This window comes from Ascaphus truei, chromosome 5 (assembly GCF_040206685.1).
Source record: "Ascaphus truei isolate aAscTru1 chromosome 5, aAscTru1.hap1, whole genome shotgun sequence".
Taxonomy (NCBI): domain Eukaryota; kingdom Metazoa; phylum Chordata; class Amphibia; order Anura; family Ascaphidae; genus Ascaphus; species Ascaphus truei.
Genome location: NC_134487.1, coordinates 132,923,729 through 132,941,038, shown reverse-complemented (window position 1 = coordinate 132,941,038; position 17,310 = coordinate 132,923,729). Strand labels below are relative to the sequence as shown.

At 50.1% G+C, this 17,310-nt stretch overlaps 1 long non-coding RNA gene across 1 annotated transcript in view; it reads right to left on the bottom strand.

The window, feature by feature from the left end:
• LOC142494447 (uncharacterized) overlaps positions 1-12,343 on the bottom strand; it is a 34,969-nt gene extending 22,626 nt beyond the window's left edge. Inside the window, exon 1 of the long non-coding RNA XR_012801444.1 lies at positions 12,102-12,343. This is a non-coding gene — a long non-coding RNA (uncharacterized LOC142494447). The remainder of the gene's footprint in view (positions 1-12,101) is intronic.
• Between the last annotated feature and the right edge of the window lie 4,967 nt (positions 12,344-17,310).

Below are 17,310 nucleotides of genomic sequence, written 5' to 3'. Positions count from 1 at the left end.
AGCAGGCCATTCTTTTAGTAGGGACCACTTTCAGTATGGGTCTCTCCAGGTCAGTGGTTCCTCGCAACTGACCGGTAGAAGCTTCTGGGCCAGCCACTTCCTGCTTCGGCTCCTCCTTCCGCTGGCATAGCTGGAACCCGCCCCCAGGGGTTGCAATTATGGGCGGATCCCACAGGGGAATAGCATGCCCCTTAATTAAGGCCCACCAGGACTGAGAAAGGCGCGGTCTGCGTTTTCGCGCCATTTTCCTCATCAGAGTGGGATTCTTGGCCCGCGGCTAGTTCCCGCCTTCTCCTGGCAGCTGCTTTTCGTGCAAAATATCCCTCCTTTTTGCACGTTACCTCCGCGGCCGGAACTACTTCTTGTAGTGGCGCCGTCTGGATATCAGTCCCTGGGCCCAGTGGGTGCATTCCCACAGGCCATAATTGAAAGTCACTCCCCCTGGTGGAAATCAGAGGAGGGTCCCATAGACTAAGCGGTTGACTCAGCACAGGGGCCGAGTGAGTCACTGTCCATGAAGGCGCAGGCATAGCTTTCGCGCCATACCCCCCATCAGGGCGGGGCTCTGCTGTTCGCGCCATTCCCGGCCAGCTTTTTGCAAGTCCTGAATCAGCCATTTTCTCTGCGACTGACCCATGCGGTCTCCCTGCGAACTGACAATACCCTGCCAGCCCCTGACCACCCCTAGGTCCGTCCCTACGCAGCACAGAGTGGCAGCAGATGCTCTCCCTGTTTCCCAGTGTGCCTAGCTAGAGCCTGTCCTGTTGACAGATCTGATCTCAGCAGCTCACCTCCAAATGTAACGGGTTTTGTGAACCTGCCTGACCCACCCAATCTCACATTGGCCCCTGTGGTCTAACCGGTCCCCATTACAGTGTGGTTGTGTCTGGTGGTGCACCTGTTGGCAACAGGACTCCTGAGTCTCCCGCATGATGGTGTGTGGGGAGGACCCGTCCAGACAGGCAGCTGAGGTAGTGTGCTGAGTCCTACCTAGTTCCAGTGCAGCGCCTCCACCTCATCAGGGTCCCTCGGTCACTTGGGGATGGTCCTGGCGAGGAACTCCTCTGTGGTGCTCCTCTCTGTACATTCACTCCACACATGTACACGAGAGGGTTTGTGATTAAGAGCATCTTTATTGGTTGAGGTGGCTAGCTGCCCCTCGCAGTAGCTTCTCTAGCCACTCATCATCATTCAGTGCTTCCCTTTGAAAGGTGTAATTCTCCTTTAATAGGGATTTCCTATCCCAGCCGGGATGTCCTTACTCTGTGCCAGGTCCCTGGACACAGTCTTCCTACTCAGCTACTATAACATAACGCTACTCAGACTTCTGGCAGAACTACTCAGAACCACGCAGGACACAGAACTACTCAGAACTAACTTTTAGACACAGTGCTGTGCCTTATGTACACTCTGGAAGCTGACACACCTCTGACATCACTAACCATGGAGTCAGAGCATGTGACCACTCCCATCCATACACAGGGCACCCCACCAGGGTGTGAGGGAAAACCTCCATAATTACTGCTGGCATGCCCACAACTTACCAGGCCTTACTGTCAGCAGGAGAGATGACTAGCCATTTTACATGACCGCTACATATGCAAATACAACTGTATGCTCATCTGCATGTCTTAGGCAGGTCTGCAACCCCACCTTTCCCCATTATCACCCAGCACACAGCACTTCCACTGCAGCAAGGGATTCTGGGAAATGATATGCAAATGAGCACACAGTTCCACTTTTTGCTTCAAAAACCATTTTTAACATAGTTCCCTATAGGCTTAAGCTTGCTGCATGGTCACAGCTTTGAGCACAGCCAGGGTTAAGGTGCATACCCAGAAAATGTGTGCTCATTTGCATGTCATTTCCCAGAATCCCTTGCTGCAGTGGAAGTGCTGTGTGCTGGGTGATAATGGGGAAAGGCGGTGTTGCAGACCTGCCTAAGACATGCAGATGAGCATACAGTTGTATTTACATTTTCATATTTGCTTTGCTGTGGAGGGTTTTTGTCACTTTTTTTACTCACCATAACTTAACTCAGTATATATATATATACAGTGGTTGACAAATCACCAAAAAAATCTACTCGTCACACAAAAAAAATCTACTCGCCACCTAGTACCAAACGTGTGCTGCTTGGGCCAATATTTACTCGCCCGGGGGTTAAATCCACTCGCCCGGGGGGAGCAAATGTATAGGTTTGTCGAACACTATATATATATATATATATATACAGTGTTCGACAAACCTATACATTTGCTCACCCCGGGCGAGTGGATTTAACCCCCGGGCGAGTAAATATTGGCCCAAGCAGCACACGTTTGGTACTAGGTGGCGAGTAGATTTTTTGGTGATTTGTCAACCACTGTACAGTATATATATATATATATATATATATACATACTTACATTTAAAAAGGAGATACATTGGTTTGTGAGACAAGCCCCAGACTCACAGCTAGTACCATGTGACAAGTCACTTCCATAACCCGCAATCACAAACATTAGATTATAAACTCTTAGCAGTAGAGATTCTGTGTAAACCTCTGTTCTGGAACAGCCCAAACGTGTCTTCTTCCTTAATGCCACAATGGAAAAGCAAACGATAAGAGGAGAATTAATTGCTTGTGGTGCTGCGGAATCCTGATAAAAAAAAATGGACATTCATCTTTTTATTATAGACCGTGTATAGCTTCTAAATGCAAATACAAATGTTTTTTGCTTACATTAAAGGACACATTTTAAATAGGCTTATAACTATCACTAATCCACAGGGCCACCGACAGAGTAGAGAGCCGGGTCAAGTGTCATGGGCCCTGTGGTAGTGGGGGCCTGGTTGGCCGGTGCTGGAAGTTGGGCCTGGCCAGAGTTGCGTCTGGCTGCCGGGCCTCTGGTTACCGCCGGACCTGGCTCTTCCCAGCTGCTGCGTGTCTCCTGCCAGACATGCCACGCATGCCTCTCTCCCACCGGTGCTTGCCAGAAGCTTCCGACGTGCACCGGCAGGGGAGAGAGGCTGGCCAGGCAGGAAGCCTGCAGCAGCTGGGGAGAGTCGCAGCAACCAGACGCCTCAGACCATCCCCAAGGTAATTGTGTGTTGTATGTGTAGCCTCCTTTCCCTTGTGTCAGGGCGACTATGTGTGATGCTAATACCTGCGCAGCAAACAGGAGGCCTAATCCTCCGCCACCGGGAGCCTGGGGTGTGTATATAAATATCTGCTAAACAGCGCCTCCACCTGGGAAGGATCCTCACACAGTAGGATAGCCCGTCCCAAGACTATATGCCCAGTAATACACGCACAAATTATGGGGAACAGTATTTACTGGTAGGTAATAAACAAGAACCATGAATACACACAATATACATATACAATATGGCTCATACCGACCAGCGGAGTAATCCCACAGTACTTGGGTGCAGGGGAACCAGTGTCCCCGTGTCCAGGCCATGAAGGCCTATCCCACCCTCAAGTGTGAGACAGCACTGCCCCACGATGTGTTGGTGCACTTGTGGAAATACCTGCCCCGGGGGTCGCTGAGTAAGGCCAAGTAACATTCAGTCTGTTCCACCGAAGATCCGCCTCCGTGTGGGGTGGCTTCCCGCGGGGAGTGTACCACCAGCAGAAAGTCTCTGAGAGGATGGCCTAGTCTGGTCCCAGACGCAGGCGGCACACACCGAGTGAGTCTGTCACCAGTGCACTGACTAGCATTAATGTATTAAGGGGAGTGTCCCTGCCTTGGGGCCTTCCCTACAACACACAAGCTAGTATTGAGGAGTCTAGCTCTATTGAGGAGTTAGCTTGGACCTAAGGGGGGTATTCTGGCCTAGTTCACTGGAGCACCTCTCCCTGAACCTTACCTATCCCCTTGCTGTCTTGCTTCCGACTGCCTTACTTCCCTGAGCATGTGAAATGTATCTTTCTCCATGCAGGATATTCCGGCCGTGCGATTGGCTGCGGCAGCCCATGTGTCTAGCAGCCCCAATGGCCGTGCGATTGGCTGCGGCAGCCCATGTGTCTAGCAGCCCCAATGGCTGCTGAGGATTGTCGTTCCCCTGTGGAGTACTTCATAATTGCCACCACTGTGGGAATGCTCTGCACATGCGTGAGGTGTGCCAATATGGCCGCCGCAACCCAAACCGGCACTGCACATGCACAAGGAGTCCCAAGATAGCCGCCGCCTGTGCCTTGGAGCCCCAATGATGCGCTCGCCTGCACTAACCTCCCTGCACCATAGGTAAGTGGAGGGGAACGCAGCTGAACCGGGGACCTGAGGGGACCAAGGGGACCTGGCTACATATGTATTTGGGGATGGGAGGGTAGTGTTGTATGTATTTGGATATAGTGTGGTAGTGTTGTATGTATTTGGATATAGTGTGGTAGTGTTGTATGTATTTGGGGATGGGGAGGTAGTGTTGTATGTATTTGGGGATGGGGAGGTAGTGTTGTACGTATGTGGGGATGGGGGGTAGTTTTGTATGTATGTGGGGATGGGGGTAGTGTTGTACGTATGTTGGGATGGGGGGTAGTGTTGTATGTATGTGGGGATGGGGGGTAGTGTTGTATGTATGTGGGGATGAGGTAGTGTTGTATGTATGTGGGGATGGGGGGTAGTGTTGTATGTATGTTGGGATGTGGTAGTGTTGTACGTATGTGGGGATGGGGAGGTAGTGTTGTATGTATGTGGGGATGGGGGTAGTGTTGTATGTATGTGCGGATGGGGGGTAGTGTTGTATGTATGTGGGGATGGGGGGTAGTGTTGTATGTATGTGGGGATGGGGGGTAGTGTTGTATGTATGTGGGGATGGGGGGTAGTGTTGTATGTATGTGGGGATGGGGGGTAGTGTTGTACGTATGTGGGGATAGGGGTAGTGTTGTATGTATGTGGGTATGGGGGGTAGTGTTGTACGTATGTGGGGATGGGGGGTAGTGTTGTACGTAAGTGGGGATGGGGGGTAGTGTTGTATGTATGTGAGGATGGGGGGTAGTGTTGTATGTATGTGGGGATGGGGGGTAGTGTTGTACGTATGTGGGGATGGGGGTTAGTGTTGTACGTATGTGTTACGCCGGTGCTGCCCGCAGACCAGACCCATCCCCTGTGCTGAGGTGGGACGTAGGGATACACGCACCTGCAGCAAAGGGAGCGTGTCCGGAGTGTGGTGTTATTGTTGCCAGGCCAGGTATAGTAGTGAAGACAATACTTGCCGGTACCGGTAGTAGAGAAGGAGTGGTTATTGCCGTTGCCAAGATCAGGGATGCCAGAAGTCACGAAGTCCAAGTAGAGCCAAAGTCGAGAGCCAGAGGGGGTAGTCGTCCAATCCGTGTCAATACCTGAGGAGTCACTGAGAGAATAGTCAAATGCTTCCATACAGAACTATGTCGAGCGATGAGTGATGGGAAGCACAGGCATAATAAAGCTGGGCAGGCCAATGGGAAAAGGGGGCAGGCCTGGAGGACTGCAAGGAGTCCTCCCTGATAGGAGAGAGGTGTTACAGCCCAGTTGAGTGTAATCATTGCTTTGCATTGAACTGTGTGATGCTTGGGGTGGACGCCTCACTGCAGAAGCAGAGGTTAAAAGTGCTCTGTTAGGCGTGTGCTCTGTAAGCTGAGAATGCATGCACATAACGTCTCAGGCTGGCGTGCGTGTAGGAGGGCGTGGACACGCCCGGCGCTGAGTAGAGGAATCGCCGAGGGGAGTGATCCCGCGACGGCGGCAGGGGCGAGGAGCTGTGGAGGCCGGTAAGGCAGGATTGTTTTGTGTGTGCAGGGGCTCCCTGCGGAGAGGGAGTGCTCTGTGTGTGAAGCGAGGAGAACGCCGATTCCTGACAGTACCCCCCTCTTCAGGAACGGCCTCAGGACGGTCCAAGAACGGTTTCTCTGGAAACTTTTTCCTGAAGGACTTAAGAAGGGCCGGGGCATGAATGTCCTTTGAAGGTACCCAGGATCTCTCTTCAGGGCCAAAGCCCTTCCACTGCACCAAGAACTGAAGATGACCCCTGGATAGGCGAGAATCCAAAAGAGAGTGAACTTCGTATTCCTCGTTATTTTGTACAGTAATGGGATCCGGTTTACGAGTCTGATCCGGAAAGAATTGACTGGAGATAAATGGTTTTAAGAGGGACACATGAAAGACATTGGGAATCTTCATACTGGGTGGTAGTTGGAGCCGGAATGCCACAGGATTGATTTGTTCACAAGTAGGGAAGGGACCCAGGAACTTAGGTGCCAGTTTAGGAGATGGTACCTTGAGGTGGATATTTCTAGAGGAGAGCCATACCAAATCCCCTGGTTTGTAACTGGGCGCCGAACGACGACGACGATCGGCCTGTAGTTTCGATCTGCGGGAGGAGTTGAGAAGGGTAGACTGAATCCTGGACCATGTGGTTTGGAGGGAAGAAATGTGTTCATCTACGGCTGGTACTCCAGATGGAATGTTGGGGATGGGAAGACAGGGAGGGTGGAACCCATAATTTATAAAGAAGGGAGACTCCCGAGTAGACTCGTTTTTTGTAGAATTGATGGCATATTCTGCCCAAGAGAGGAGTTGAGCCCAATCATCCTGGAAATCGGATATAAAACATCTCAGGTACTTCTCCAGGGATTGATTGATTCTCTCTGTTTGTCCATTGGACTGAGGATGATAGGCGGAAGAGAAGGAAGAAGAGATGCCCAATCTCTTCGTGAAAGCTCTCCAAAATTTGGATACAAACTGAGAACCTCTGTCAGAAACAATGGACGAAGAGATCCCATGATCCGCTTGAAGTTTACCGGAGTCCATCATAAACCCCTCATCGGAAATGATTTACCCCAGGAACAGATTAGAGGTCGTATGAAAGGTGCACTTCTCCAGTTTGGCGTACAATTGGTGTTCACGGAGACGGGAAAGGACGTAGGAGGTGTGGCGTATATGGTCCTGGAGATCTTTGGAAAAAATCAGGATATCATCCAAGTATACAATAACAAAAATATTGAGTACCTTACGAAAGACGTCGTTGATGAAATCCTGGAAGACAGCGGGAGCATTACATAAGCCGAAAGGCATTACCAGATATTCGTAGTGTCCACTACGCGTGTTGAAGGCCGTCTTCCATTCATCCCCCTTCCTGATGCGCACCAGGTTATAGGCACCACGTAGATCCAACTTGGAAAAAATCTTGGCCCTCTGTAATTTATCGAACAGTTCGGTAATAAGGGGAAGGGGGTAACGATTTTTAATAGTGATGTGGTTTAAACCCCTGTAGTCGATGCAAGGCCTCAACGACCCATCCTTTTTCTTGACGAAGAAAAACCCAGCCCCTGCTGGGGAATTGGAGTGACGAATAAAGCCTTTCTTGAGATTCTCCTGGATATATTCATCCATAGCGTGAGATTCTGGTAACGACAAGGGGTAGGTCTTGGACTTGCGTAGGGAGTAACCAGGAACTAGATCGATTGGACAATCGTAAGTCCTGTGTGGCGGCAAGAGGTCTGACTGTACCTTATTGAAAACGTCCCGGAATTGATGGTAAACGGAAGGTAGAATAACTTTGGGAACAGAGGTATTGGCCAGCAGTTGATGAGTCTCGCCTGACCTCGGCCTCCAGGAAATGGGAGCGGAGGAAGTCCAGTCAATGAGAGGATTGTTAAGCTGTAGCCAAGGAAGACCAAGGGTGATGGGTATCCCAGGAGCATGAATGGCATCGAGAACTAAGGTCTCCTTGTGTAGATGTGAAGACAGAAGCAAGGGAGCCGTCTCTAAGGAGATGTGGGCCGAGGTAAGAGGACGTCCATCGATACCGACGAGTGCGATGGGAACCTTCTTCCTCACTAGTGGTATGCGGTTAACCCTGGCGAATTCTAGATCCACGAAGTTTCCTCCAGCTCCTGAGTCAATGAAAGCAGCGGTAGAAGTCTTGAACTTATCGCCTGAAAGGAAAACTGGAAATGTAAGTTTCTTAGGGAGTTCACCTTTAAGAAGGGGACGTGGAGACATTACACCCAGAGAGAGCCTCTCTGTACTCACTGGGTGTTCCCGTTTCCCGGACACAATGGACACTCCCGAACCCGATGTTCCATGGATCCGCAGTAGAAACACAATCCCCCGGCGTGGCGGAACTGCCGTATCGGTGTGCGGATGCGTTGTACCCCCAATTTCATTGGCTCTGGCAACTCCAGTGCAGGACGAAGAGGTGTGGTAGAACTTGAGGGAGCAGGAGTGCTGCTGAGAGTACTGGAGAATGGAACTTAAAAGTTATGAAAGCGAGCGCGCTGACGCTCTGAGCGGCGTACCTGGATGCGTTGATCCACTCGGTCGGCCAAATCAATCAGGACCTGCAGTTGATCCGGCCTGGATTGGCGAGAGAGTTCGTCCTTGATGGGATCTGCCAGGCCTTGCCAGAATACGGAGACGAGAGCCTCTTGTCCCCTGTTAGTCTCGGCTGCTAGAGTCCGGAATTCCACAGCATACTGTGTCACCGTTCGCCGTCCCTGCGTGATCTGGAGGAGAGAAACAGATGCCATCTCCCGACGAGCGGGGGAATCGAATACCCGTTGAAACTCAGCCTTAAATGCTGGGTAATCTTGGGTAAGGTCAGAACGTCGCTCCCAAACCGGGGAAGCCCAAGCCAGGGCGCTGCCAGTGAGGAGGTTATAAATGTAGGCTACCTTCTTGCGATCAGTATTGTAGAGATGGGGGGCCATTTCAAACTGCACCTCACACTGTTTTAGGAAACCCCTACAATCTTGCGGTTCACCTGCATAAGGCTTGGGAGGAGGAATCCTTACATCTGAGCTGCTAACTGCGCTTGCGGAGTGGGGGCTTATATCTGGCGGGGTCGCGGTCGGTACCCTGTCTGAGAGTACTGCGACCTGGCGTATAAGTGCCACAATTTGATCCGCCATGGCCTGGTTTTGCTGAAGCAGATTAGAGAGAAACTGCTGTAGTTCGGTCTGGTCTGCGTCTTGTGGGCTTGACATAATGTTACGCCGGTGCTGCCCGCAGACCAGACCCGTCCCCTGTGCTGAGGTGGGACGTAGGGATACACGCACCCGCAGCAAAGGGAGCGTGTCTGGAGTGTGGTGTTATTGTTGCCAGGCCAGGTATAGTAGTGAAGACAATACTTTAGGTACCGGTAGTAGAGAAGGAGTGGTTATTGCCGTTGCCAAGATCAGGGATGCCAGAAGTCACGAAGTCCAAGTAGAGCCAAAGTCGAGAGCCAGAGGGGGTAGTCGTCCAATCCGCGTCAATACCTGAGGAGTCACTGAGAGAATAGTCAAATGCTTCCATACAGAACTATGTCGAGCGACGAGTGATGGGAAGCACAGGCATAATAAAGCTGGGCAGGCCAATGGGAAAAGGGGGCAGGCCTGGAGGACTGCAAGGAGTCCTCCCTGATAGGAGAGAGGTGTTACAGCCCAGCTGAGTGTAATCATTGCTTTGCATTGAACTGTGTGATGCTTGGGGGCGACGCCTCACTGCTGAAGCAGAGGTTAAAAGTGCTCTGTTAGGCGTGTGCTCTGTAAGCTGAGAATGCATGCACATAACGTCTGAGGCTGGCGTGCGTGTAGGAGGGCATGGACGCGCCCGGCGCTGAGTAGAGGAATCGCCGAGGGGAGTGATCCCGCGACAGCGGCAGGGGCGAGGAGCCGTGGAGGCCGGTAAGGCAGGATTGTTTTGTGTGTGCATGGGCTCCCTGCGGAGAGGGAGTGCTTTGTGTGGGAAGTGAGGAGAACGCCGATTCCTGACAGTATGTGGGGATGGGGGGTAGTGTTGTACGTATGTGGGGATGGGGGGTAGTGTTGTATGTATTTGGGGATGGGGAGGTAGTGTTGTATGTATTTGGATATAGTGTGGTAGTGTTGTATGTATGTGGGGATGGGGGGGTAGTGTTGTATGTATGTGGGGATGGGGGGTAGTGTTGCATGTATTTGGGGATGAGGTAGTGTTGTACGTATTTGGAGATGGGGGTAGTGTTGTATGTATTTGGATATAGCGTGGTAGTGTTGTATGTATTTGGATATAGTGTGGTAGTGTTGTATGTATGTGGGGATGGAGAGGTAGTGTTGTATGTATTTGGGGATGGGGTAGTGTTGTATGTATTTGGGGATAGAGAGGTAGTGTTGTATGTATTTGGGGATGTGGTAGTGTTGTATGTATTTGGGGATGGGGTAGTGTCGTATGTATTTTGTGGTGGGGATTGTGTTGGTATTGTGGGAAGATAATCATTGTGAGGGGGGATTGTGAGGGCATTGTGCAGGTGGGAATTGTATATGTATTTGGGGAGATTGTGTGGGGGGAATTGTGTGTCTGTGTGAGGCATTGTGGGGAGGAGGAAATGAGTGTGAGAAGTGGGGGAAGTGCGAGAGGAGAGAGAGGGAGTAAGAGAGGGAGTGAGGAAGAGAGAGAGGGTGAGGGGGGACGAGTGAGTGAGCAAGAAATGGGGAAAGAGAAAGACAGAGGGGGGAGAGAAATAGGGAGGAGGGGGAGAGTAAGGAGGTATGAAAGGGAGGGGGTGGTGGCTGTCAAGACCACCACCATGGGGGGGGGGAGGGGGGGTGAGGGCCCCGGTAGAAACTCTAGTCCTGCGCCCCGGGAAATCTGCCGCCGGCCCTGCTAATCGTGATGCATTTTAAACCACTCTGCATTAATGAAAACATCAAATCCTAAAATAACATTCATCTGTCTGTATTAAGTGCAGGAAACATGTGATACCTTTTACAGAACCAGTATGAAATGACACAGTGATGTTACTGTTCACTAAGAACACTTTCGTGATACGAGAAAGAAGGACACGCACACTCTTGAAACAACTTTTCAAGCTTGTTGTACTCTTGTTATCATAAATTAAATTCATAAATCCACATATAGTTCAGCTGTGAATTCGTGTGTCCAGCTGCAAATTCTAAAGACACAAATGTCGTTCAATTTCCTGCATTTCTGTGAATCTGTCACATTGAGAGAACTGGAAATTCAACGCTGTTGGTACAGTTATGTCGTGATTCTATCAATAAGCAAAATACCTGATTGTTTAGGCCCCAGTTCACTAATTATTAATCGGAACTTTGATGCATTTAATTGCTTATGTAATCTTAATGAAAAATGGCTAATTTAATTCAGAGACGTGCATGATCCCAATTATTAATATTATAATTGTTGCATTGCTTGCGGGGCAGAGAATATGGTGAGATGGTTGTGGGTGCCTTACTGTGTGGAACATTGTTTAGGGACCACATTGGAATAACATCCTCTCAGCAATGATTTGTCAATGTCGGTGTGACTGTGTAACTGTGTGAGTGCATGTGTGAGTCAGTGTGTCACTTCTTTGCTTCCATGTGTTACACTATGCCACTATGTATTTGCGTCACTGTGCATCTAGACGAGTGTGTTTGCCACATCAATATGAGTAAGTACCTGCATCAAATCCCTTGATTGACAACTTCACTCTCAGATGTCATGGGGGTTAATGGGAATTGCAGCACTGGGATGCTGTGCTCTTTAAATCTCCTCACGCTACCAAAACACAGCAAATTGGGATCAGATTTTCCATTCCATCTGGTCTCCCCCCATATACTGTATTTCCCTCACGAGGGTAGGGGCTCCTGCTCCTCCCTCCTCTCCGTCCTACACTAACCTATAATGAGCTGTCAGAAGTCATCAGGTCCCATCACCTGCATATACGTAATCATTGCAGAGTCAGTTGTCTCTGGGCAGCTGCTGCTCTTCCAGTGACAGAAATATATTGGTCTGTTAAATGCTCACAGGTGTGATTATGCACACAACTGTGATGCAAGGAAAAGAAGAGACAGAGGCCCTAAACCGGGGCCATTGCCCAATAAGGCCATCAAGGACATTTGGTCGCGACCAAATCTCTGCTGGCATTTAGCTGCTACTCACCCGGCCGCAGGGGCCTTTCGCCGCCATGCTAAGTCCCTAACCTTACCCCCTACCCTAAAAACCTCTAATATTAACCCATAATACTAACGCTACCTGCTACCCTAAAAAGTTTAACCCCTTACCCTAAACACATTATCCTTAATCCACTACCCTAAAAAGCTTAACCCCTTACACTAAAACCCCTATCCTTAACCCCCTTCCCTCACCACTAAATGAACTCTTAAATTAACTTACCTTGGTGAAGCAGCCAGCGGCTGAGTGTCCAGGAGTGGAGTGGCTGCAGCTGGGGGACCCTCTATGGCCGTAGGCCAGCGGAGACCTGGTTGCAGCAAGACGACCACGACCAAATGTCTGATTTCGCCCATAAGGGCTGCAGTGTTACACAGGGAAATGCTGCGGTTGTCTCCCCCATCCCCCTCTCCATGAGGTTAATAAAAATCATGGTGTACGCACCAACAGGGGGACACGGGGGCAGCCGACCGATACTAGGTAGTTTAGAAAGGGGGTGGGGCTTGGGGATTAAATAGCCTATGCCCCCGGCCAGAAGTGACTAATTGGCTCTTTTCCCACAGATACTTACCTGCTTCTGCTACTACGATAGAACCAGGCCCAAGGATGTTCCAGGACCCAGCTACCTCCTACCCAGCAGCTCCAGTCCCTGGCCCTGCAGTCGGCGCTGACACCAGTCCTCCTCCATGTGTGGTAAGCTTCCTGCTTCTAACCTTAGCCCTTTCTGCCTTTACCTGCCATCCGACCCCATTTGGTCCCTACTCCAGTACACTATCCTCCCGATCCAGCCCTCCAGTCCCTGCCTCCAGATCCACAAATCCTGATGACCACCACGCCGGCCCCGCCGTGCATCCCGCTGCTTAATGGCGACAAGCATCCCCCTGGGGACCCGCATGCCAGTTAGCCTCCCACAGACCCCTAGTCCTCCTCACTATCTTGCTCCCTCCACACTGCGACTGTGAGCTCCTGCGGCCCTGTCAATCTTCACCCCCCCCTCACAGGTAGTTCTCACCCCCCTTCCAGGTAGTTCTCAACACCCTCCCGGGTAGTTCTCCCACACAGCGATGTAATTCTCCTAACAAAATTCCAATTTCACAGCAATCTTTAAGCACTGCCTCATGACAGGCGGCATAAATCCCCCAAATTATTGGACACCCTCCTTTAGGACCTAGCAAGGTCTGCCGGTAGGGGAGATAAAAAACTGGGGAGATGAAAATCGAATGCATATAGAACGTATATTAGGGCAAAGCAAAAAAATAAATAAACTGTGTGCAGTGCTAACATGTTTTCTGTCTCCTCAGTGGAAATATCTTAAAAAATGCACGATGTCTGGCTGATAGGCCACTCTTTTGTTCACTAGGTACAAGAGCAGCTCAGAACAGACTGCGACTAGGCGTACCACAAGAGTAATAATAAGAGGGTAATGTGCTGGTTAGATTTGAATGCCTGGTAATGCCCTAGCAGACTTTAAGCGCAAGCCAGGCGTAATCATCATCCACCCGTGGGAACGATCTGGGCGCAAGTGAGCCACTAGACCTAATCTGCCAGATGCAGGTTAGCCTTAAGGGGGCCTCCAGCAGAGTGCAGAAGGAATGGAGGTGCACCACAGATGAAGGTCTCAAATATTCTATCTGTAACCTCAGGCAGCCTCTCCAGGCAGTAAGCAATCAGAGCGCCGGGTCACAGCTTGGGTTGTGTGTTGATCCCCAGTAAGTGGCGTAATGGGTCCTCAAGGTGGCGGAACTGTCATGCCAGCCAGCTTAAGGGTGCCGAGAAATGCTAAGAAGTCACCAACTTATGCGGTTGGGCCTGTGGCTTAAGGCCCCAGAAGAGATTGGACAGGCCGAAGGGGCCAATTTATGCGACAGGGCTGTACCAAGGGCATTGCCCAAGTCTTAGGAAGCTGGGCGCCAACTTGTGTTGTTAGGCCCAGGCTGCCAAAAGGAGGGACAGAGAGTGGAGCATTCCCCAGCCAAACATGGCATAAGGGTCTCCCGTCATACTACTTGCAGGACTTACGGGGTCGCCTGCATACAGGGACTATATGCAGATGGGCTGACTGACAAGTTTAATTTTTAATGTTCTTACAGAAATAAAGCTGTGACCTTATTTTTACTTCCACAAAAACTGTGTTGTCTCCATTTTTAGGGATAAAATCAAAGGGTGATCACGTTAAGCCTTTAAAGGTATGTATAAGGATATGTAATAAGCACTTGGGATGAAAATAGGATAAATATGTAAATATTAATTCAATGCAGATATGAGATATATATATATATATCCTGTGTAGCGCACTTTCCCCCAGCCCCTGGGAGATATGGCAGCTAGTATGTGTGGTGCATTACCTGCGGCTCACAGGAGGCCTGAACCTCTGCTGCTGGGAGCCTGGGGTGTACCTGATACATCTGGTGACAGCGCCTCCACCTGCGCAGGATCCTAACAGTGTTGGATAACCCTGTGCAGGGCACTATATAAATAATACACACTGGCATAGTATATCAAGTTTACTGAATGCATGATAATAATGATAATACAGAACCACTCAGGCCTCGCAGGGCCGTACCCCCACACTGTGCCCAAACACCGTGTCCACACCCCTGGGCACCCAACCAACCTGGCATCCACACTCAACCCACCCAAAGTGTGTGTGACAGCGCTGCCCACTCCCGCGTGTACTGTTGGTGCACTTGTGGAATCTTGGTATACCTTCCAGGTGCCCCAGCACCTGGTATCACCGACTGAAGATAAGGGATACGCTGATCAAGCGACGTTGTCAGTGATGGCTTCTGCCTCCACGTGGGGTGAATTCCGGTGTGGATATCACCATGAAGGTAGTCTCTGTGCCTTGCGGTGGTGGTCTGGTCCCAGACGACAGGCCACAACTACTGCGCAGCGTCCTTCTGTCTCCCTGACACTCTAAATGCTAAATGGGGCAGTGTCCCTGTAGCAGCCACAAACTGAACAGGGGAGTCGATGCCTAGCTGGGGCCTATGGGGGGTCTCTGGCCTAGTGCAGGGGTCACAGACGCCCTGCACACACAACTATGCAAGACAGGTATACACACATCTATGACAATCAGGATAGATACATAAGCAAGCTAAATCTTCTTTCACTTGAAAACAACAAGTCCTACGGAGCACACCATAAACTACAAGTTTACACTTCTAATGCCCTCTTAATGCCATAATCCAGGGGTGCGCAAAGTTTTCTTCATACGCCCGTCTGCCTGCTCTCCCCCCCTGCTTGCTCCCCCCTCCCTGCTTGATGCCGTGGGGTCATGTGATGTCACGTTGCCATGACAACGCAACGTCACATGAAATGGCGCCGGGTTGCCATGACAACACATCACTGGAAGGCAAGGTAAGTGAAGTTACAGGGGCCTCACGTGATCCTCGGCATTTCATTTAAATGCCTTCGGGGAAGCGCGGGGCCTCTGTAACCAGCGCACCCCCAGAAAGTCTTGCACCCCCCACTTTGCGCACCCCTGCCATAATCCAAACCAAAACAGTAAGAGCTAAACACCTACACAGAGGTATGGCCCTTCAATTGGTTATTACTGTGGGTTAGATCAGCGGTGCGCAAATTGGGGGGGCGCAAAAATTTTTAGGGGGGGGGGGTGCAGGCAGTTCCTGAGGTCCCGCGCTCTCCCCCCAGGCATTTAAATTAAATGGCGGGGGACCACGCGACGCCTCTGCAATCTGTACTTATCGAGGTTCAGCCGGCTCCAGGATGCGTTACCGTGGCAACACAGTGTCAAATGACGCCGCAGGGTCATGTTACGTCACAGTTGCCACGGTAACGTGACGTCAAATGATGCCGTGGGTCATGTGATGTGACGTCTCACGACCCCGCAACGTCATTTGACTCCGTGCGAGGTAAGGAGGGGGGTGCACCAAGGAGGAGAGCAGGCACGGGGGGCACAGCAAAAACAATTGCGCGCCCCTAGGTTAGATGACAACCATATAAGATAAACTTGGCAGATCAGACAACGGCTGGTGTGTCAGGGCTTCTTTAATGAAGATGGAGCTTTGGGGGAGAAAATGTTGGAATATTATTAATACAATTGAATAGCACATTTTGCATAGTGGTGGGAATCACTCCTTCCATCCGATCAAACGCGAGTTGGGTCTTTAAGACACATACTGTACCCTTTTTTTTAAGCCTAGTAACACAATCCATCAGGATGACAGCTTGACAGGGGCGTATTGATGATGATTCTCCCCCATCACAATCGGGTGCTTATTATCTTGTCACATTTGGGAAGCTTCATTACATCCTCGCAGGGAAGGAAAGGGAAAGAAGTGGGGTGGATCAACCCCTCTGCTGCCAGAAGGGCTGCAAAGCATTGCAGAAGGTTGGAGAGGGCTAACATACAAAGTTTTACACTAGAGTTATGGAGACAAAGGAGTCAAAATATCAAGTGCTGGCACTGGTTGGGTGTTAACTCCGTTGCTACCATGCAGTGAAGGAGTTAACATTGCACTGCAAAGCATCAAGGGGTTAAACAGAGTCTATAAACAAGTCATATATAGTATGTGTCAATTTATCAAGAAGCGATCAGGAGAGTGGTTTTACAGAGCCACATAAGACGTTTCTGACCAGCTTAGCATTTTATTACTCGTTTTAATATTCAGCAATAAGATTCACATTCTGACCAACAAACGTGTGGTAGAATCAAGAAGCATCATGCACAGACGCTAAAATAAGGAATCGTTTATCGCTCTGCAATGAGTCTGCCTGTAGACCAGGGGTGGCCAACTCCAGTCCTCAAGGGCCACCAACAGGCCGGGTATTAGGGATATCCCTGCTTCAGCACAGGTGGTGCATTCAACTACTGAGCAAAAGATTGAGACACCTGTGCTGAAGCAGGGATATCCCTAATATCTGGCCTGTTGGTAGCCCTTGAGGACTGGAGTTGGCCACCCCTGCTGCAGGGCTTCCCACCATCAACAATATGCTGCAATACTGAACATGTTGGTGGGTTTTTTTTACCAATAAAGCTTAATGGCATGATTGTGCCATTTCCTCATAATACATTCCTAATATCTATTCACAAGTGTGTGGATTTGGGCCAAGGTCACTCTTACTAATTTGCTAATTATGAGGTTCCAAATGGCCTACGCTGTCCCAGTTCTGTTTAGCTTCCAACCACAGTGCATCCTGGGATTTCAGAATAAAGAGCACATATTCCCAGCACTCGTTGGCATTAGAGTTAAATGAAAGATGTGACATGCTGTAGTAGCGATACTACGGTCTTTGAAGTGGCAGTGCCCCCTTGCAACCTTCAGAAAGTCACTATCTCCCTGTGCCATAGGCAATGAAAATTCGGCTTGACATTTCTAAGGGGTAGAATATTCTCATTACAAAATCCTGCTAGCACAAAATATAGTAAACTGACATTATTATTAATGTAGCTAAAACTGGGACAAATCAA